The sequence below is a fragment of the Cuculus canorus genome, chromosome 9 (assembly GCF_017976375.1).
Source record: "Cuculus canorus isolate bCucCan1 chromosome 9, bCucCan1.pri, whole genome shotgun sequence".
Taxonomy (NCBI): Eukaryota; Metazoa; Chordata; class Aves; order Cuculiformes; family Cuculidae; genus Cuculus; species Cuculus canorus.
The window spans coordinates 17713184-17736821 of NC_071409.1; the positions used below are offsets into that span (position 1 = coordinate 17713184).

The window sequence follows — 23638 nt, forward strand, 5'->3', positions numbered from 1 at the left end:
TGTTACCTAGTGCTTACAAATGAAATAAAATTAAGGTTGTAAACCAGAAAATTGTATTCATATGCTGTGTAGATTGCTGATGACAGGCATACTGGCAAATGCTCAAAAAGATCTGCTGCAGTTAGTCCATAAAGAACTTAATCACCAATACGAATTTGACAACCAAGATTTCAATTAGTTAATTTCTGTCTGTCCTATATACTCACTAAGAACTTCCTTTTGTGGTGATTTTGTTGACAGGTGAAAGTTGGTTGGATATAATTGTACTAAGATTCAGTTATTCATTGAACTGTTTCATTTAATAACAAATATCCATTTGTTTAGGAATGTGTTCAGGTTGCTGCACTGACCACACCCAAACTCCTCCAGTCATTGAAAAGAGCTCTGCCTTCCTTAATTGGCTGGAGAGTAGAAAAGGACTGGGGCAGTTTTCTGCAGATGATTTTCTAACTCTTCTGGTATGAAGTAAGTGTGAGGCTCCTATACCACAGAGACAACTGGATTAAATTACTTAGGCTATAATTAAGATTATAGAAACAACCCCCAAAGCTTTATAGAGTTGCAAGCAGCATTGTCTCTCATAATCCCAAACAAAGTTTGTTTCTTGTTACTTCCTTAAGAGTTAAAAAATTGCCCTGTTATGGGATGAGGGCTGCCAAATAGATAGCTAGAAAAAGCAATCTGAGAACCAGCCTGGCCAGCTGGAGCCTGGCCAGCGTGACTGCAACTGGTGATCCCCTGAAACACAATGGTGCAGCAGAAAGCATCGCCCAGCAAGTGTCACCTAGAGAAGCCAGTGACAGCCTGGCCTGTGAGAGTTGAAGACAACGCAAGGTGAATGAGAATTTAAGAAAAAGAAGTAGGGGAAGAGTGGGAAAGAAATGAATCTTTATTTGATGTGCTGGGAAGATCAAACCACATTGCACTGTTGCAGTGTTTTGAAGTACATTTTGTCTTAGGACCTGAGTCTCTTTATGCCAATTTAAGTAATCAGTTTAATAAACAGTGATGCAAATAAGCATCAGCCTCTTGCTTTCCTACTCGTACAGACAAACATTTATGTTGGATGCTTGCTTTTTAGCACAGTAGTGAACCAACAATGCTAAAATGCCATTTGTTTTGCTCTGTCAAGGGAAGCAGCTATCACTGAAGCCACATCACTAAATCACATTACAACCCTTGGTCTAATGACATTTGTATAGATCTCCAGCTCTCTACTATTTGTCATTAATCAGAGCAGTCTGAAGATAATCATGCAGGGACATTATTCCATTTGATGTTCTTTCCCTCTACCTCAGCTAATCATTTCTACAAAGCACACATAAGCCAGCATATCCTGACTTCTCCAATCCCTTTTACTATCTCATTTTTCTTTTTTTTTTAACAGAAATAATTTAGAGATCAATGAGGTCATTTTGCCAGGTCTGTTGCTCAACTCCTGAGTTTCCTGTTGCGGTAGGAAACTTCAAGAAATCTAAAGAATAGCCAAGCCTCTTCTCATACTTGCTCCAAGAGGCCTACCCTGCCCATGTTACAGGGATAGCTGAACATGATTTAGCCTTAAAATATGAAATACCTTTTGATTACAGTATGCCTCATCGCAATGGAGACAATGTTAGGGTTCATATTAGCACTACTGAGTGCTCATGTTTTCTCTTTCTGTTTTTCTGTTTTAGCAATACAAAAAAATAAAGGTAAATCTTCTTCCCTATTACAGTTTCTTGAAGTGAACGGAATTATTCGGGTTTTAATCAATGTAGCAGCAAAATTTCACCGGCCATCTTAAAACTATTGTGTTTATTTTTAAGATTCAAAATGTTATATTAATAATTCAAACAATTGTAGGGAACATCCTCTTACATTGGCCTTAAAAATGGCATTAAACATAGTAAATGCAATGTTTGCTTGCTTCAATGGAAAGGTGAAATGTTCAGTCACTTAGAGCTTCCTATGGTATCACTTGGCAAAACAGATCATTTTTTAAATGTAGCCGTCAAACTGACAGGTTGCAAAAGAAACAGATTCCCAGCTCTTCAGTAGTTACAACAGATGAAGATCATCCAGGTTCCTCAGGCCATCAAAGAGGGAGACTTGAATTTGTTGAAACCAAATAATTTTTTTCCCCTTGCTCACTTAGGCTGGTCCTGACCACAGGTTCATGAGAGATCCACAGTGAACTTTTGAGCTGTTACTCATTCCAAGATGGCACTGAACATCAGATTGCTGTCAGTTGTAAAGTGACAGACCTGAATAAAAATGCAACTGCCTTTTTTGAGAAACTCTTTGGGTTGATCACAACCACTTTGACTTAAGATTCAATTCTCTGCAAGTGCAGATAGCATCTGATTCTGGCAATTTTCTTACAGATTTTTTTCCAGGGTATATTTGATGTGAGCAAATGTCTCTGAAAATAAGCTGTGGACACACTGTGCAGATTATTTAGAAGACACCTCTGTGTCTGCAATGATTTAGACAGGGTTGTATAACTTTATTGATTCCTGACTCTTTGTGTCCATCTGTCACTGAGCCTCCACCACTCTAAACCAGCCTTTTCTTCTTTGGAGTTGTGGAAACCTTGTGTTTTTTTCAAATGCTTCTTAATGTATTTGCCAAGATACTCAGAACTTCTTTGCAAAGGTGCTCCTGCTCTGCTGATTGACATTCAGCATGGGAAGGCAGAGCAGCCCAAGGAAAGAAGCAAGAAGCCAGAAAGGAACAAAAACCTTTGATTTTTGAGTTCTTATTCCAAATGTCTTTGAATCAGCAGCTCTGGGCCCTTCTGAGCTCTTGAAGGAATGCCAGTGCAGTTAGTGAATAAGGTGTGTGTGGGGGCGACTGCTCTGCTTCTCTGTCAGTTGTGAGAAGCTTTATTTTAAAAAGTGCCTCTTTTTTTTTTTTCTTTTTTTTTTTTTGTGCCAGCATTACAGAGGTTTGTATGGTTCAGAGGAGCTGGTAATAGTTTAGGGAGGCTTTTTGTTTATGGCCTGTTGCCCAGACAAATGTCCAGCCCAGGTCATTAGAGACTAGAAACTGTTACCACCTTAACACACTCTGATGGATGATGTAAACTCTGCCCGAGTCCAGTTTCCAGCAGAAAAAGCATCACAGAAAGCAGCATTGCCCTTGTCCCTAACTGACTCACTCACAAGCAAAGGGGGACAGAGCTGTGCCAGCAGGTTCATTTGGGGCAGAGCGGAGCTGAGGCGTGCAGCTGAGCGCTGTTGTGGCAAGCTTCCTCTGCTGCCGCACATCCTTCCCCTCTCTGCAAAGACAGAACATGAGCCTGCGAAGCTGTCAAGCTGATGGTTTCCCCAGCATTGAAATGACACACAGTGAAAACAGGCAAGCAAAATCAACAAAAATAAGGAGCACCTTGGCTAAGAAGCACTGATATCTTCTGGGAAAAGATACATGGAACAGCATGAATGGTTTCATTCAGAGTTTTGGACCAAAGCCCTGTGTATATGAGGAAAATCATTAACATACCATTAGCAGTCATGCATTAAAATGGAAATTACTTCTTTATTGTAATCTCTAATTTTATTTTATAATGATTTTACTGTTTCTTTTTTGCATTTAGCTTGCTGGTCATTTTCAATTTGCTTATATTTAATTTCATTCCTTTGTTTGCTGGTTTGTTCTTCCATCTGAAAAGCTCTCTTGTTGGCTAACTTGCTCGGCAGCAAGGGTAGAAGGAAGGCAGGTGGGCAGGCAATCTGAATTCTGATTTTGGCTCTGCCACTGTTTGCTTGGCAAGCTGTTTATACCACTCTGTGCCTTACTTTCCCACAGAAAGAGACTCATCGTTGAAGAGCAGTTTAAAGTCTTTGACAAAAAAAGAGCTATGCATGTACTAGTGCTATTTACTGGAGGAAAACACAAACTAAGCCAACTTTTATATTCCATGTGCTCCTTAAAGTGTGGATGAGTTGATTAAGCCCAATAAGCCTCTGTTCTTCATTTTCCTTTCCTGAATTAGATCTAAAAGTTGAGTCATTATTGATGTACAAACATCAATCCACTACAGACATCTTAGCCTTTGAACTGTAAAAAACCCAAAACATTCTAGATTCTTCAACCCATCTAACAGATGTGATGTGCAAGCAGCAAAACCAGTGAAACACAGCTATGGTACAGACCTGAACCAGCACTGCAGAGAGTATATATTGTTCTTTCTCTAAATGTCAATGTTCTCTCTATTCCCTACCCCCGATTTAATTTGGATAAAGTATAAACCAACAGGGTACAGCAGTTTGTTAAGGGCACAGTTGCTGTATAATTTTATATTACTTACAGCCTTTTAAAACTGTTGCACATAACCACGGAAATAGTGTCATTTCTGTGCCATGCCACGGTACCAATTCCAATATCATGAATTCACTATAACTTAAACCCTTTTCCCTCAGGAATCGCTGGGGTCATAGCAACAATGATGATGCAGATGCAGGTTAAGAGACAGTAGCAGCAATATGCTGACTAGCGTACTAAAAGTGGTCTCTGTCTCTCTGTGACTTGGAAACCAGCCTCTTGTACCAGATTTCCTCATTCATGACCATAAAATTCTTCAGGTACCAAAACCTCTGTAAGTTAAATAGCAAAACTAAAAAACTGCAAGCTTGAGTAATACTCCTGACAACTCAGTGTAAACTTAGACTCAAAGTTCAGAGGAAAGTGAAATTTATCTGTAATTTGTCTAATACACAACACTTGACTGTAGTGAAAATTCCTTGCTGTACTGCACCTGGAGGTTAACTTGGATTCCAAAACTGGAATTAATAGCCTTCACCATCTTTACGATAATGCAATTGCAAAGTCATTGAGTTTAAGCCTTCATTCATTTACTGATCATCACCAAAGCGTTTGTCGGTGTGACACTGAATAGCTTTGGCATTTTGCAGCCTGCAGTTAGCAACCTTGTGTGTTCAGTGGGACAGTTTTATATTTAAACACAGTAGGGTTTGGCTGTTTAAATGCCTTCATTTGTTGGTGGTACTATGCAAACACAGATACTAAAAATATTCACCTGTTACTTTCTAAGAAATTGGCCAGCAGTGGAATGCAACAATCTTTCCTTAAAAATGTGAAAAGTATGTTTTTGTTGTGATTGGAAACTAGTTTATATTGGTAAGACTTTTGAAAGCTAACAGTGGACGTGATCATGCTTCTTCAGTTGGCTTTCCATCTTGTTCCATACAAGGGCCAAACAATCTCTGAACAAACTGAACAAAATAACACTTATTTAATACTTCTTTCTTCTTAATTCCACACTCTTTTTTTCATCTGAGTTACTGAATGCTTTGTTAAGGTCCTGTCATGACTACTCATTTTCTCTTTTATCTCATTCCACTTTATACCTGGAACACAATTTTCATGTAAATTGTGCTCCTCGTCTGTCGAAGGAGTAACTGAAAACTCTCAAGAAGTGATCCCTTGCTGCTCTACGTTCAGCTAACTAGTCCTTGTTCGCTTCCTGTTGCACACACTGCAAAAATCCTGGCATTTAGGATTATGTTAGGTCTATGATAAAGCAACTGTGATTTCCAAAGCAGGATCTAGAAAACACCATTCATAACAGTTAGGAGAAAAGCTATTTGGCTGCAAAGGGCTGGGAGATTTTTCAAACTGAGAGTTAAAAAGGGATCCTCATTGTTTCTGCCCCTCCCATCTGCTGTTCTCTGCAGCTGAAAATGGGGCAGAGAGCCAACATCATGACATTTGAGCAGACAGCAGTTTATGGAAGTGTCTATTACAATTCCACACCGACAGCCTTGGTAGAAAGGAGCCTTCTGCCTGGCCATTTCAAGCAAAGTTGCTGCCAGAGAGTTACAGCTGACATGAGCCTTTGTCCCCCGAGTCTGGGATTCGCAGGCAGACTTTTTCTGTGTAGGTTTTAAATACAGATTCCCCTTCCTCTGCTTGCATACTCCTCTCCCCTCGAGAAGGAATGAAAAGAATATCCGAAACATGCTGTGGCGTTTTCTCAGCCCTCACATGCCATTGTTACAGGTGGGCTGGACTGCAGCATCACAGCACGTGCAGAAGCACGGTGATTAATATGAGCATTGTCTTTTGCCTTACTGAGTGATTTTAAGTTGGTGAAACGCCTTGCAAATTACAGTAAGGTTGTGAAACCTGCTACTGATCTCTCAGTGTTGCCACTGGTCCTGAAAGGGAGCAGTATAGATCAAATGGATTTTACAGCCTATTCGATTTTTGTTCCTGTTTATTTATGATAATCACTTTCAGCCGTTCCTTGTGTATCCCTCATAATTTTGTCTGAAAGAAATATTAATATATATTATTAATAAAGGCATGCATATATCTAGGCCATACATAAAGCATCTATATCCACTCCCCTTTCTTCTGTTTAAATAGCGTTCTGTGATTTTTCAGTTCTCTTTAAAGAGTGAGTCACCAGGCTCACACTGGAGTCAGGAATCGAGACTCAAAACTGTAGCTGCACAAGACAACCATGTAGCTTGATTGGTTGTTTTACTGGACCTCAAAAAGTAAAAGCACTCTCAGACATCCACAGTTTCATCAGTCTCCTCAATAACAAGAAATATATTATTACTGTTTCTCCTTGCAGTCTTTTTCCTTGATTTTTTTAATTTGAATTAATTATTAGAGAATAAGCATGTGGATATGAAAGGGACTAAATTATGCTGGATTGGCAGCCCTAGTAACTGAGGTTCACTGTTTCTTGGTAGCACAAGGACTAGTAAAACGCAGCAAGGATAGTCTCCTCTACCCCCACAGTTAAACAGTTATCCAAAGACAGGGGTCGGTGGTGAGCAGTGGCAGCTCATGCAGTCACCATACGTATTCCTTCTTGGACTTCTACAGAGACACATACATCATTGTGAACTAACCTGCCACCTTAGATGCATTTCATGTAGAGCATCAGCTGGTGTGCAGACAGATTGCTGCTCCTGGGTGCTGTGAAAGGTCACTCATATGTGAGCAGAACCACTGACAATGACAAAAAAAGGATCTGTCATGCTTCAGTTGTGCAGCCGAGCAAGTGGAGGGTTCTTGAAATGAATGAATGGTATACTTCAGTGAGAATAAAACCAGTAGTTCAAAGGTAAAGCAATAAAACATTTGCTTTCATAAAATGTGAAGGTGTACTTTTCCTATCATGTCTAGAATATAATGTGTGTAATCCAGCTTAATGAGTAATTAAACTGTATCAGTAAATTAAATTAACTCTTAAGTCTCTGGCTGTTTGTAAGGCTTGAATAAAGAATGACATGAGATTGCCCATCCCTGGAGGTGTTCAAGGCCAGGCTGGATGGGGCCTTGGGCAGCTTGATCTAGTGGGATGTGTCCCTGCCCATCCCAGAGGGGTTGGAGCTAGATGATCTTTAAGGTCCTTTCCAACCCAAACCATTCTATGATTCTATGATTTTATTAGTAAGGGGTTAATCACCATTTTTATTCTTAGATCTGAAGAGAAGGATAGAAAGGTGAGGGGGAAAGATGTAGATTAGCATATCTCACCTGAATAGCTGTGTGGATTTGCAGAAGTGCTGTCAGACATAAAGACTGAGGACAAAGCAAAAGGAAAGTGTAAGAGACTGAGGGAGTGGCCTGATTTAACCAATAGAAAAAAACCAATGATGAAAGGAAACCAGCGTTGCCAGAAAGGTGTCGAGAAAGTGGATTGCGACATCAATAAATTAATCCTGAAGTCTGAAAGGAGCAATTTATTTTTTCTTTTGTTTTCCTGAAATCAGTCAAAGGCGCAGTGTGATTCTGTCACAGCAGGGGAGGGGATTCCCTCTGGAACTTTGTCTCCTGGTTATCAGGGTTTGGTAGGGTTTTTTTTTGGGTTTGTCTTTTTTTTTTTTTTTTTTTTTTTGCTTTAACTTCTCTCCTGAACAGATGTGATTGTTTCCATATTTCCTGAAGTGTTTTGGGAAGGAACTAGATAATGGGCTGATGAAATGTGAGGGCTATCTGGAACATGGGAAAGTACCAAGCTGACAATGAACTCCGCTTTCCTCTGGAACCAAGAGAAGACAAGCATAGACTTTAGTGGTATTTATAGCTGCTTAAATTATACGTGTGCCTGCCCATCTTTCTGCCTTTTGGTCTCAGGCCCTGCCAAGGCTGCGGAGATTTTTAGAAAATGTCCCATTGCTTCCTAGTGCCTGTTCACTGCACTAACACACAGTGTTTCACACAATTTCCATCAAAAGGGTGTTTAGGGTGCTGCTGGAGCTACCTTTGCTGAGGTTTTCACTTAGAGCTTAATCAGCACAATCTCCAAACAGGTTCCCTTCCACTACCTTCCCTTTGGACATGTTTCAGACTCATTGGGCAGGAATCCAAGCACTGGGGGCCTCCAGTAGCGTTTAATCACTCAGAAACAGAAGTTGCTGTGTTGGCTGTAGTAACTCATAATTCAAAGGGAACATATTAGAGAAACCGATCTAGATATTGATTTTAAAAATTCACCTGGCACTGTATCTCAACATTTCTCTTTCAGTGCAGAACAAATTGATTCCTTAGATAAACTCTAAAATAATATGAAGCATATTGCTGAACTGGCATAAGAATACTTTCATTAGGGGTAGCTCTAATTTTGCAGAGTAGGGGTTGGCATATGAAACCAATGATCAGAAGAACAGAATGAAAACTGGTTGTAAAACGTTGCCAGTAGCAGGACTGGGGACTTCTGTTTCATTAGGAATTCGTAACTCCTTCATATAATAAATGCGTGATGTAAGTGACTAAACAGACTGCACTACAGTTGAGATGAGCTTTTCAAGAAAAGACAGCTCCTTTTATTTGTATCGGTTGGTCTAAGATGCTCTTCCTTGCAAACTTTGCTTTGCCTTGGACGTCCACAGCTGCAGCAAAGCCACTCCTGCAAGAGGAGTTCCCCTGCTGAGAACCGTGTCCTCTGTGTTTGATTTTTCCAGTCTGCAACTGAAGAAACAGCCCTGTCTCCCAAATGAGTCATGAAGATAAATTATGTAATTTTTATAAAATGCTTTAATTTGCTCCGCTGAAGGGACAAAGCCTGATAATTTCATAATACGTAACCACCTAAATACCATCTGATCCATTGTGGGGCCTTGCTCACTGCCCATTATTTTCCAGAGCTGTTTCAAAGTGGAAGATAAGAAATTATGCGCTCATTCTGGGACCATGTCTTGTCAATAATGACTATGCAGACATCTGAGTATTAAATAAAGAAAATCGTAAGGGAGCAAGTGTAGTTTATGTGAAAACTATCCTCGTGCCAGTTTCTCCCTTTTATAAAAATTTAAGCAATTTCTACTGTGATACAGTGGCTGTGAGAAAGGGGTTTTCCTCTTCAAGTATGATCCAACAAAATAAAATGTATTCCTTGTTGATTTTTGCTATGTGATCACTCATGAAGTGCAAAGTAAACACATTGCTGAATGACATCTGTCCTTCAGATAAATAGAGGACAGCTGTATCACAGAGCAAGAAAGCACAATGCAGACTTTGCAACCAGGACGAAGCTATTAAAATAATAGGCTTGAGTCAGTTAAGAGAAGTGCATAAATGATTTTTAAAACCGTTTTAAGGTAAGCAATGAGCTGTTTCATTACGGTACGTACTGTACGTTCCAGCATGTACTGATGTTAACACTGAGCATTGATCAGTAATATCCTAATAGCTCAGTGATTGCTTTACCCACAGTCATCACGTGAAATATCTACAGAAACCTTGAGACGTGGTGGTGCTGGTGGTGTGGCAGACCCATGCTGAGCAGATGGAGGATACAAGCCCCCCGCCTTTACAGTCTTGACCAGGCAGCCTGACGTCGGCTGTGCCAAATCCATGACTACTACAGATGTGGCCCTGTGGCATCAAGGTCAGCGGAGCAGGCAAGGCTCAGAGAAGCTATGGTAGAGAGCGTCTCATGAAGTGCCTATTCCATATATACACAGTCTTACATTGGCTGTGGTTGTAGTTTGGCGATTGTAATTTGATTGTAACAGACATAAGGAAGAATTTAGTCAGAGGGTGGTGAGGCACTGGCATGGGTTGCCCAGGGCCGTTGTGGGTGCTCCATCCCTGGAGGTGCCCAAGGCCAGGTTGGATCAGGGACATGGTTTAGTGGCAGATAGGAACGGTTGGACTAATCTAACAGGTATTTTCCAACCTAGTGATTCTATGGTTCAGGGATGGGGCCTTGGGCAGCCTGGCCCGGAGGGAGGTGTCCCTGCCCATTGCAGGGGGGTTGGAACTGGATGATTTTTAAGGTCCCTTCCAACCCAAATGATTCTATGACTCTGTGATTGTAATTTGAGCATTTGGAAGTGGAAAGGCAGACAGATCTGCACCAAGGCTTGGCAGTCAGTCTCTGATGGCCTGTTTCCACATGCCAGGGTAAGGACGGATGGCCGATACAAGGACGAGTGCACTGTTGTGGGACTCTTTGTGAGCACTACATGAGATCAACCATCCACTCACGCCTATCCCTTCTGCCTCGTTACCGATGAGCAAAGTTCCACGGCTCATGCCATACACTGACCCGAGGAGCGCGGCTGTACTCTGGGCACCGAGGGCCGTAGTATGCTTACTGATGAGGCCCGCAAGCTCACCAGGAAACGCAGAGCATGGGGCCCTTTCCCCCACAGGGTCGCCACTCTCCCGGGGTGTTGGGGGGCAGCGGCCGCCGCGAGGGTCTGGGAAACGCGCGCTGCCTTCAGCTCTGCGTGCAAGGACAGAGGCGCGAATCCAGCCGTGCCCGCAGCCCCCGTGGGACAGCTCTACGCAGGGCTTCCCATGGCCGCGGGATGATGCGGAGCTCCACGTGGGGCGATGTGGGGGTCGATGCGGAGCTCCACGTGGCTGCGGGGTTCCACGCAGAGCGGTGTGGGGCTCCATGTGGCCGCGGGGTGACGCGGAGCTCGATGCGGAGCTCCACGCGGGGCAGGGCGGGGCGGCTCCACGTGGCCGCGGGTCTCGATGCGGGGTTCCAGGCGGGGTGGGCGGCTCCATGCACTGGCGGGGCGATGCGGGGGCGTCGCACCGCCCCCGGGGCGATGCGGAGCTTCACGTGGGGCGATGCGGGGCTCCCGCGGGGCGGCTCCACGCGGTCCCGGGGCGATGCGGGTCTCCAGGCGAAGCCCCTGGCGGGGCGACCCCACGTGACCGCGGGTCTCAGGGCGGGTCTCCACGCGGCGCCCCGGGCGCGGCCGCTTTAAGCGCTCTGACGTCAGCGCGGCGCTGCCATGGCAACGCCCGGCACGTCGGCCGGGCCCATGCGGGCGGAGGCGGGGCTCCGCGCGCCGCGACCCAGCGCCATGGAGGAGGCGGCGGCTCCCCGGTGACACCGCGCGCACCGGCCCCGGCGGCGCCCGGCCCGCAGGTACCGCCCGCCCGGGACGCCATCCCCGAGCCGCCATCCCCGAGCCGGCGTGCGGCTCTCGGCGCCCCCTCGGCCGGGCTCGGGGCGCGGGGGGGCGCTGGTGGTGCTCGGGCCCGGCCGCGCCCCTGGCGGGTGGCCCCATCCCGCGGGGGGGGAGCGTGGGCGGCACCACCGCGCCGGGAGGGGGGGGTGGGGACAGCCCGGCCGCAGCGCGGGCAGCGCCGAGGCGGCAGGTAGAGCCCGGGGCGGAGGGGAGGGGGGGGGCGCGGGGACCCGCTGCGTTCGCCGGGCGGAACGGGGGGGCCCGGGCGCCGCTGCGTTCCCGGCGGCTGGCAGCCAAAATCCCCCCGCGGCGGCGGCAGGCGGCGCCCGGGGAAAGCGCCGCTCCGTTCCGCCACTTGCCTAGAACTCGTTTCGGCGTTTGCGTTCCCTAAATCCGCCCAGAAAGGGCTGTGGCTCTGCCTGAGGGTCGCGGCGAGGGTGAACCGGGAGGAATCCCCGTCCTCGGGAAAAGTGCAGAGTCATGAGGTGGTTTTTGTGCCGCGCTTTGTCGGTGTTGCGGGTTCTTCTGCAGAATGGGTTTTGGTTTTTAAAATTTGCACTTATTGCTGAAGTTATCGGTGTCTTTAGATTTTATTTCCATGCCCACTGGAAATTGATGAAAAACATCCAGATTGTCCGTGTCCGGCAGTCCCTTCCCTGAGTGCTTGAGAAGTTGGGCTTGATAGACGGCTCGGATCGCTTAAATCTTCATTAGAAGATGGTTGACTGCAAATGTCATCTTCTTATATTTACGTTATTTGGTTTATGCTGTAATATTATCAGAACTAATGCAGAATAAGCCATCTGTCTGTTCCCTTCTCTTAATTACACAGTTTGGGTATAGATGTGTTGCCTTTTATTAGACTGATTATTGTAGCTTGGAAAATACACGATTTTCCAGGCTGGTTTCAGTCCTGAAATAGGACCACGGTAAGTCCCAAAGTTAAGCATGAGCGGAGGAAAAGAATTGCTTAGAGTTTGATATGGTTACATATGATCAGTTTCTGAAACAACCGAATAGTAGCTGTTCCCTGTTAGGTAAAGTGATCGGAAGGGAAAGGAAAAGAGTGGCAAAATGTTTTAGAGGGAGGAGACGGGTAACCAGCCTCCAAAACCCGCTGTAAAACACTGAGAGAGATGCAAACTCGTTTTTTGAATCTGGTGGGGTTTATGGATGCAGTGGGGTTCTGTGTTCTAGATTGCTCTACGCTTAGAAAAATCTTGTGTGTGTTTTCCGCGGAGGATCTGAGCCAGGAGGTGAGCGCGATGGCTCGGCGAGAGGCGGTTCCCGCTGGCAGCTGGGTGCTTCTCTTTGCCAGCTGTCAGCACAGGCTGCTGTGGGCTCCCGGGGGCTGCTGTGCCTCCTCCAGAGCTGACCGCAGCAGTCTTTGATGTGCTTCCCAGAATTTCCTGTGCTTCCCCAAGCAGAAAGAGAGGATCCCGAGATTTTTGTGGGGAGGAAGTGGCTGTTCAGGTTCCAGTGGGAATCCTGGGGGACACGAGCCTGCAAAGTTACTGGAGGGTGGGGAGGAAATCATAAAGCTGCTGTCTGACTGCTGCTGGAAAGTCTGAGGGTGGTGTAAGAGATGGTCACTAATCTGACTATTAAGTGACAGACACAGTAGATGCAAGTAGTGGTTAGAGCTGGGGAAAGTCTGAAATTATGTTAGGAGGGGTAATAACTACATCAACAAATTCAAATGAAACAAACCACATGACAAACCCTTATGATCCTGAGTGTCTTCTGATGGGCTGAGAATCTTCAGTAGGGTTTTGCAATGTTTGTTGGTGATTCTTAAGCAGGATAGCTATGGTGGAGTTAATTTGTGCTTCCAGATAACAGGCTGGTTTTATCTTGAAAGAAGGGGGCTATGAAAAAGGGAGCTATCATAAATATGTGATTGTGTCTCATTCTGTGTATAATATGGCAAAATATAGGCAATACTGAATTACGTATTGTTTCTTTAAAATTAGCAGTTTCTAAGGTGCATTATGCAGATGAGTTATACACGTCTAATGTGTTGAGAACCAAGGTTATAATAACAATAATATAAAATGTCTTTTATCTGTTAACCGTGAAAAGTGCAAGTTTCAGGTTGCAGGGATGTCTTTTTCTGTATTGTGTATTGTTAAAGTGGTACAGCAAAGAGCTTGTGGTCTCTCTTGTTCAGCCCTTCCCTAAGTGCTTGAGAAGCTGGTCTTGATAGACAGCTCACTTAAATCTTCAGCAGAAGATTGCTGGCTACAAATGTCATCTGGCTGTAATTATGTTGGATAATGAAAGTTTCAACTGCATGTTCGTGTTGCATACTGGAGTACTAATATACCTGATGTTTAATTTGTCCATGTATTTTAGTTTTACAAACAGTTTCTAAAGAAAAGCTTAGGACTAAAAACCTCATTAGAAAACCTTGCAAAAATATTTTTGAATACAGTCCTGTGCATAGTTCTCTTCTAGAACATTGTGCAACTTTTAAAAATGCCACAAAATTTATGAATATTAAGATTTTGAAGGTGAAGTAAGATGTAATAAAAAAAGACCAGAATATACAGTGCTTTGTAAATCTTCCTCAGTTACTGTCTGCTCTACCAGTGTCATAAATTAAGGCTGCTGTGTGACTGAAGACAGGGCCGTTTGATTTATTGTTTTTTATCTCAGGAGTCACTGCAAAAAGTCTCATCAAACTAGTAGGAAATTCAGAATCTGAGTTTGATGTGCACTGCTTGCTCATGGAATGTAAATACTTGGGAACAGTAATAATGCTGTGGTTGTATTTTCTACATGGTGCTGTATGAGCGTATCGATACTCAGATTAATGCAATTCCCAAGTGCCTGGAACTTGTTTTTTAGAAAGTATGTGCAGTATTGTTAATGTAGAAAGTTTTTTTTAAGTTCCACCAAAGTTTTTCTCCCCTTTAATTGGGTGCAGACCTGTCACTTACTTCATCTTCTGAAGTGTGTAATTAAATTTAGTTGTTATTGTTTTGCTCTTATATGAAACTTCTGTGTTTTGCAACCCAGTGTTTTGTAATAGAATTTATGTGAAAGATGCTAAACAGCACTAATGCAAATGATCACGAAAAACATGAACGCATGCTCTTCCCTTACGGTTGTGGTTTGGTATCTGATACCAGGGCAGGCAGCTTCAGAGAGCTTTCTAGATAGCATGAGACAGTGCTGTACAGAGCTGCAGCTTTACTTTAAAAAAAAAAAAAAATCTGTACTGTTTAGGTTGTGTTAATGTGTTCAGCAGTGTGGGAATCATGGAACAGCCTGTCTTTGCAGAAGGCCTGAAACAGAAGACCAAGAGGTGAAGTTCTTAATGTTTTGGGTGGATGTCAGCTTGGATGCCATCAGTGATGCTCGATGTTCTAGTTATTATGAATTGCTGTAGCCAGTGTGGGGAAAGGCCGTAATGAGAAGATGAATAAGAACTGAGCTGAAGGTTTATAAAAAAGCAGAATTAAAACAAATATTGATGGACATGGAGAAGCAAATAGTTATGCTGCGCAGTGAAGACAGTTTCATTTCCTTTAAGATGTCTTGGCTTCCAAAAGTATTCAAAAAATGCTTAGATACAGTAGAACAAATTCTGATTAAGTTACTGTAAGTCTTGCAGTCTATTGCCTTCTGAAATGACTTTAACTGGAAAGAAGGTGAAAGAAGTAAGTGTAGAGCAAAAGGCACTTTTAATTCCACCTATTACACAAAATTAGTTGTTTGGAGGCAAAACAGATTTGCTAATTTGCAGAAACTGTAGTTTTCCTCTCCTTCTTATGTTAGGTCTCAGACAAATATTAATCATATGGATTTTCAATGTAAGCCAAGTGTTTGAGTCACTGTGAATCCTACTGTTTTGAAACATTAAAAGAGCTGAGTAATGTTAAGATTAGAATTATTTTATAGGATTTTAATTTTCAAATGGCGGGAAGAGGAACAAAATAAAATAATCAGATCAATCTCAGGATTGAATGTGTTTCCTAAATGAGATTGAATGCCTTGGAGCCGCTCTTGATGACTGGCTTGGCGTCTCTGACAAGAACAAATTACCTCCTGGCAGTCAGCAATGGGAAGTCATGGACCTGTTTGCTTTCCATAGTGCAGTTCTTAGTTCAGGTGGTCAGCATCTAATCCAGTACAGAGCACCCAAGCAGTTTCAGGATAATTTGATGACTTGATTCTTGTTGGGTTAATTTTTGTATAATTTTTTCTGCCCTATATGTATATATATATTTACTGTAGTAATTATTTCTGTAATTATGTTTCAAGACATAAATTGCACTTGTGTAATTTTCTATTTATATATTAAAATAAATGCTACAAATAACACACAAACTGTGAAGTCTTGCATTAGAGTTAGAGATTCTTATTCACAATCTTTTGTTAAAACATGTGGTATTTAAAAGTGATCTGGTTAAAAGAAATATTTGATATGAGGATTTTTCTGGTGACCCTTTCTGTCATGATTGATTGCTTTAAGTGATTGTTCATGTAAGCCAATTTTATCTGTAGTCTGGAAAGGGAAGATGTTTTCCTTTAGATTCTTGATTTAAATTAAGCTTAGTTGTTCCTGAGCTGAAAGAAATATTCCAATTGCGTGTATAGGTGCTATTATACTTGTCAAAACCTGATTTAACAAACTGTAAATTTAGAGCCTCAGTCACTATCTAAAGACTTTGATCAGTTTTGGTGATTTGACTTAAAAGATTTTGACAATGCAAGAGTACTAAAAAATTAATAAATCTGGGGTGTATTAGATTCTAGGTAGGCTTTTTCTATAAAAGCTGCCCCACCCTAAAATCATAAATTATGTTTTAGGCGAATGTATTTATCTTGTGTTGCTGTGTGAGAAGGCAAACTGGAGTCCTTTCCTTTACACGTGCATGTTGGTGGTGGGACTGGAAGGCAGTAGAAGAGCTACGGACGATTTGTGGTGATCTCAGCATTGGGTACAATAGACAGAATTCAGAAAACGGCACAGCAAATCTTCCAAGAAGACATTAAGTCCAAATGCCCTTTAATTTCAAAGCACTAGTAATGATGTTAGTACCGTTTCCCTTCCATTTGATCTGTGGGGAGGGCATAGCACGGATGTTGGGTGCTCCTAACAATATTAGGGAAGAAGAGCATTGGGGCACAGGGCAGCTTTGCAGCGTTTTCTAGGATATTAAATGCCTCTTTTTAATCTTACCATCACTAGTGGGGCAAGAAACTTCTCGTTGTGGTTGCTCTTTCTAGTAGTTTGGATGCAAGGTGTCTAAACAAAACCCAATCCAAAGTGTGGAGAGTGAGGTGGCAGGAAGTAAAACCACGGTTCTGGGTGCTACAAGCCCAGCCTTAGTTTCCAAGATCTTCAGCAGAGAAGGAGAAACTCCTCTTTTGTCTTAGAAGCAGTCTAAAAGAAGGAGCTGGGTTTTGGTGGGGTGTTTTTGTACAGCAGGTTAAAAAAGTACAAGTCCAAAATAAATGAGTATTTGAGCATGTCGGTGCCTTGCTGCTGTCCCCCAGACTCGAGGAGAAGCAGCAAATTGGGATGTTCAGGTAGCTGGAGACAGGAAGACATTAAAGCTTTTTTCCCTGCTCCTCTCTTATGGTCAGTTACAAATGCAGATGGGCAGTGAAAATGAAGCACACACTTTGAAAAGGGGTGGCATGAGGAAAAGAAAACCGACTTTTCCTGGTGGTGTTGCTTGAGAAGCTTGAGCAGTCTTCTGTTCTCAGTCTCTACAGAAATCTCGTGGCCCTGAATCATAGACCTTTATGGTGACTTTGAGAAGGCAGCAGCTGAAAGGCCAGCATCCTAAGCAAACAGCTAAATTGCTTGAGAGTTTCATCGGTATGGCTAATGTTTGCTTTTTCATTGAGTCAGATACTGGATTGCTTTGTGCTTAGCTTCTGGAAGCAGGAATTTCAGAACATTTTGCCATTTTTACTGATGTTTCAGTCACAATTGCTGAAGAAACATCCACAATGATAATAAATATGCCTGTTTCGAATGTTAAAACCAAAAGAGTTAGCGCAACAGTGTCTGCTCCTTGCTGAAGGCTAGGAGCAGAGACAGGTACGTGGCTTGGCTACTGTTGACCCAGTTCACTTTGCCTGAGATACGTCAGGAGTGTTTATGAGAAGTTTCAGTGGGTTGGAAAGATAACCTCCAACAAAGAAGGCTGTGGAGCTGTGAGCTCTGGTGGCCATGGGGCCTGGCAGATACATTCCTGTCTGTAGCCATGGGCTTAGTCTCCAGCAGGGAATTCTGCTCTTAATAATCTAGAGAGGGGCACGTTTTCATAGAAAAGGATACAGTGCTTTAGGGAACTTTAGGATACAAGGCTTCTAGTGGGAATGTTGTACTCCTTGCTTTTGTCATTTTGTTTCTCTTGCCTTCTGTTCTGTTGGAAGCTTCATGTAGGACCATCTTTCCTTCCAATAGCCAGGCAGGTAATTTCTGACTTCTGGCCACAGTATGCAGTATGCTTGTGTGACTGTTTTAAGGCATTGTAAAGGTGTGAAAAATAATGAATTGCAAATTTAATTTGCAGTTTCGTTTTAAATAATGCCAGCTTTATCTAGATAGGATTTTTTATAAAAAGGGTTTTTATATAGATATAATCGGTATATGAAAAATACTCCTACTATAAAGATGGCTTTTATTTTGAGAAACCTTGAAAGTGTGAAGCTGGTTAAAAGCGCAGCAATACTTGCTGCTTTAACATAAACCTTCTCTTAGTGTTTGATGTAGTTTGTTTATAAATAAGTGACCATTTGGAACTAGGCAGTGCTGCATGAGAAACATCAAAAGCAATTGAAGAGAATAGATTATGCGTATCCTTTTCATCACAAGTGGTACCTGAAGTAGTTACACAGCCTGTGTACTCCTAATACTTGCATTAGGAGGGGTGAAAAGCAGTACTTACGATTTTCACTTTCTGCTGTAGGATTTCTACTCATTAAGTGGCTCTGTGTAAAGTGAGGGTTTTGATAGTTTTTTTGGTTGGTGTTTTTTTTTGTTTTGAAGGTCTGTGATAACATGCAGCTCAAAAAAAAAAAAATTAGAAAACTCTACTAAAGTAGCCTGAACTCGTCTGGAAGAGGACTCAATTTTTGTGGCTTAGAATCATAAATAATTGACCAGAAACGTATTGTAAACCAAAAGCAAAATTAAAATTAGACCTGAGGGCAGTAGTTTTATCTGATCTGTATAAAAAAAGCAAATGTTTATATTCCTTTGTTTTTCTGTGAAAGAGTACAGCTGTATGCTAAGTGTTACAGCTGCATAGTGATGCGAACTGCATAATGCCTGGCTGTAGCTTTGGTACCAAGGGAGCGTGTGTGCGGTGCTGAATGGTGAGGAGGAGGGAAGGGTGCTGAAGGCTATGTATAGATCAAATGCATTTTTTTCCCCAGGCTGGTGATACATTTGAAAGGATGCAATGTGTATGTGTAACTGGTACTGCCGGGCTGTCTGCTCCTGAAGTGTGTGAGAATGCTTCACTTTGAAATAATTCCTGGCTAGCAGTTTTTCAGTCAAGTGAACTGTCATCTTAGCTGAATCCAGGCACTTTTCCTGCAGACACTATTAGTTTCTCTTAATGTGTATCTTCTCCACTGACTTCAAACGTAAAAATGTTCTGTGTACTTAGTGCCTTTTGTGCATACCGTGCAGTCTGCATGCTCTCAGAAACCAGGAGGCTGTTTAAGGAACCCTTTGTGCTTGTAGGTGCCAGACCAGATTTTGTATGCTGACCCTGCTTGGCCCTGAAGGTGCCACTTCAGTAAATATCAATGTACGAGTCTCTCAAAAAAATCAAACCCCAAACTTGTTTAGAGATGGATTTAAATGTGAATGGTCTTTCAAAATTACTTTGGGTTGTCACTCCAGTACACTTTTCAAAGCCAAACTCAATAGAATAGCTTCTGGGTGTAGGTGGGTATTTGAAGAAGCAAATAATGTAGTGCATCAGCTCACCCTGTGTGTTTGTTTCCACTTGTCTGTCCCCGAGGAAGAAATTGGACTGGAACTGCTATTGTCTATTCTGCTCCTTAGGGTTACACCTTTTTGTTGCATTGTCTTTCTTGCCACTTATGCGTTTTGAACTACAAACCCATTAACAATTTGTTCAGTGATGGAGTGTCCTGTGGTCAGTGAACCCAGTTTTTACTGAAGAATCATTATTATAGTCACTAAAGACAATTAACTTGACTTTCATGTGAAGTTCTGTTTGCAGGGAGTGTGATAAAAATAAGTGTGCTTACATACCAAAACATTTTGACCTGGAAATGAACATGATGAATATAAGATGTAAGAATATTCCTTTTGGGAAAAAAAAACCCCCACACTCTTTTGGAGTTGTGAAATATTCATGACTGTTAAAAATTCCTTCCTTCCTGTGCTGTTTTCAGCCTCGTGCTTAACAGTGAATTTCTTGTTGTGTTTTTTTTTCTAGAATCCAGTGTGTGTGGGCAAAGAAGAGCAGGGGCTTTCTGTATGTGTTTTATGAATGTACTTGGCATAGACTTTCAGTTGCGTTTTAGAAATAAACTTATATCTCTGAGCTTAAGACACCGATCTAGTGAAGTGTCAACTTATTCTATAAAGAAGGGCAAAAGTCTTAAGTCACTGATTGTTTTTTACCAGTTAACTTAGTAAGAATTATTTCACTCCAATTTTTAAATGGTGATTTCCTTTTGTCTTTTTTGTGACTGCTGTTAACAAGGTCAGTGTTTGTTGATCTGTTTATCTTCCATGGAAACTGTAATCAAACCAGCGATCAAATGGGGAGATGTGTTGTGATCTGTTAAGGGTGATCACTAGGTTTGCTCTCTTGTTTGCAAGTTGTGCATGGGCGGTATTGGCGGTGCTAGTGGAAGGGCACAGACTTCAGCACATCTGCAGCGTACGTTCCAGCCACCGTGTCCTCTGCTCTCCTCTAGGAATGAGAAGCAGTGCAGGTAGATACTTACAGTATTGAAGCCTGAAGGTGAACACAGGTGTTTGTTTGTCTGACGCAAATTCCTTCTGTCAATACCTCCAAGCAGTTATTGCGGTAAATACAAATATTTTTATGTGGCAGGCTGTATTTCAAATTTATTCTAAAATCACAAGCTGTGTGCGAAGTTGCACATTTCTGTTCTTTCTGATGTGTAGGGGTGTGAGCTCTTTTGATGGAGGAAGGAAGGAGCAATATTGTTGGCTTGAAACTGCCGCTGCCACACAGCTCGTGGGTGGGGTTGTGTTCGTGATGTAACTGCACGGGGGCTGGTTGGCACATGAAGAGGCAAGACTGCTTCTTTACCCCACTGATTTGTTCTTTGCTTGTGGGTCTCTTTTGCAACCACTCCTTTTCAGCTGTACATGTGATTTTGAGCACATATATTCATAGGTTCCTTAAATTGAAGATGGGGTCTGTTAGAGAAATGAGTGCTTAAATAAGTTCTGCTAATACCCTTCCTCTCTCTCGAGGCGTTGGTTGATTATTTCCTGTTTTTGTACCAAAGCTATAATGGAGGCATATAACTTTAAAACACTTCCAAAACGTGCAGAAGCGCAACAATAGCACTGACCTCAGCAAGCGAGGTCACACCCAGGCTGCTTCCTGTTTTCTTCTTGGGGAGACCAGAGGCCCTGAATATGGGAGAGCTCTCCCTTAACGTCTGCCTGGGGGCTCGGAAATCAGAGCAACAATTAGTTTCATCTCACCAAATGAAAACTTAAAAATCTTAAGGAAAAGATTCAGTTAGGAATTCCAAGGTTGCTTTCTAAATGATATGAATTTATTTTAAATTAACCTTTATTCTCTTTCTTTACGGGAGTGTCTAATATGTTCTGCAGCTAATGCACCCCTCAAAAGTATGCAGTAAAGCTTCAGAAGGGAAGGAGATGCACTGAAGAGGTTTGAGAGGAGAGAGAAGGAGCAAGCAAGGTACACAATGGCACAATTACAGCCCTTATATACTGTTATTTCAACTTACACCTCTCTCTGCTTGGATTTAAGTATTATTTGACCAATATAAAAGCTCCTTGCTTTGTTGTTGTCTTTGTTTATTGATGCAGTTCAGCTACAAATCAGAACAATGAATTCTTGGGAAAATGAATGGCTGGTATGGTCTCTGAGAAACACAGGAAAGACAACATAGGGCTGAGATACAGAAAAAAAAAAAGACATTAAATATTTATGTTTCCTCAGTGGAGAGCTTAGTGTATGTGTGGTCCTTAAGCAGCTCTACTGTAGTAAATATATGAAATTCACACTAAAATACTTTTTATATATGAAGGCGTGTAACTACAGTATAGCATTAATGCATTTATTTTAAACATCTTCTATACAGGCAGAGATTTCACTTTATGTAAGGGTTTGTCCATTGTGTGAAAGTTTATGGATTTTGAACTGTTCTTGAATACGTCAAATCCATTCCCTTCAGGCTGTAAGAAATAAAACCTCTCTCTGTTTTCCTTCTCTGTTCGTGGCTTTGAGAAGACATAAATGAGTGGGCAAAGCTGCTGAAGTCTGGACTAGTGTCACTAAATGAGGAAATGTTTTATCGAAATCTTCTTTGGCACATCCTGAATATATAAAGCGTTAGTCTATGTGTGCTGCCAGAGCTCAGCCTCAAAGCAGACTCTGCTGTCCACCTCTGAGACAGAAAAACCTGCATATGCTGTCAGCAGCTGCAGAAGACAACCAGGAAGCTTCATACAAGTGGCTTCAGCATGCAAAGATTTTATGGACAGAAGCCTAACTCTGTGTGAGTTACCAAGATAGCTCCCTTGAGAGAGGTCTGGAGTATTTCTTGGGTGTCTTCTTCCTATAATTAGTAAAGCGCTATAGTTAGCATTCCTTATGTTTAGCCACCTGTGTGATCACTGGTAGGAATGATCACATGAAAGCTCTGTGAAACCTCCTTTCTTACTTTCTGCTGCTACATGTTGATTGGTTTTGAGATCTTAGTGCATACGAGTTGAAACACTGAGGTTGATGTATATAGGGAAACACTTATTTAAATTCTAAAGGACTGAGTTTTTGATACAAAATAGAATTCTTGCCTAGGTAATTCGTCAGTCAATAGCTCTTAAGAATCCAGCCAGCCAGACTGTTCTTTTTGCAGTCCCTTTAATCTCTATGTATTTGGCACAAAAATAGCAACGCTTTGTTGTGGGGAGGGGCGTACTCACACTTCTCTAGTCATTTTTTTTTTTTCCTCCTGTCTACATGGTGTTTTTTACATGGGAATAAGCTAAGCTTGCTGAGGCAAGTGAAAATTTCTTTTTTTTTTTTTTTTAAAAAGGAACCAAATTATTTAGCATCTTGGTTTGTAAACTGTAATCTTCTGAGAGTTAGAAATAGCTCTGCTTTGCAGAACTAAATAGTCCTACTGCTACATGCCTGAGTATGCTGCTTTGAGTAATCTGCAAATATCAGCCCATTTCTTCACTTTCCAGAGCTGTATTGGCTATCAGACTCTGTGCCAGCCTCCCACTCCATGCAACAGAGTTGACGGGCCCCCTGTCTGGTGAACGCATGTGCATCTGGCTCATGTAGGCGCTGCTTCCTGCCCTGCTGCTGGCCAGGGAGCTACAGACATCCTGGGCTCAGTGAATCTTCTTGCAGTGTATCTGCAAGTGCGTTTGGAGTGAGTTTTTGCAGACAAAAGGGTGCTTTTTCAGCCCTAGTGTTTGAGTCCACGTGTTGCGGAAAAAGTACTTCCAAGACGAGAACCTGTGGTAATTTGTCACTGCCTGCCCAGATAATGAAGAATTAAACTCTTAGCAAATTATGCTGCTACTGAATCAGGAGTAATGTAAGGGGTAATTTATCTGTGGAGCACTCGAGCTTGCCAGTGGCTTTCTTGACACTAGATATGCTGTGGAATCTGACTTAGTTAATTATTTTGCCTCGGGAGGCACTTTATTTTGGTATCAGTAAATTCACTTGTACAAGTCCTCTGAGGAAAAATTGCACTGAGAAACGTTTCAGCCTACAAGTGACATTGCTTTTATGAGGGCAAAGATGTGCCACCTTGATTGCACAATGAGTATTGCTCACAGTGAGCTCCCTGTATTGTTGCTTCTGATGGGAAGCAGCTTGTGTCCTTGACCATGTTTCCTAATCACTTAGGTGTCCTGCAGTGGTACAGCCCCTGGCTACCAGTGGTATTAAAAAGTTCTTCCCCTTGTTGTTGCTCATACCCTCAAGGCTTCTTTGCCATAGCCAATAATATTATGCATGGTACATCATGAA

At 42.4% G+C, this 23638-nt stretch overlaps 1 protein-coding gene across 1 annotated transcript in view; it reads left to right on the forward strand.

The window, feature by feature from the left end:
- The first annotated feature begins 11206 nt into the window (after positions 1-11206).
- The window catches only part of GNB4 (G protein subunit beta 4), a 28183-nt gene continuing 15751 nt past the window's right edge, over positions 11207-23638 (forward strand). The window contains exon 1 of the mRNA XM_054074860.1: positions 11207-11359. The gene's annotated coding sequence lies outside the window, so the exon portion shown is untranslated. The remainder of the gene's footprint in view (positions 11360-23638) is intronic.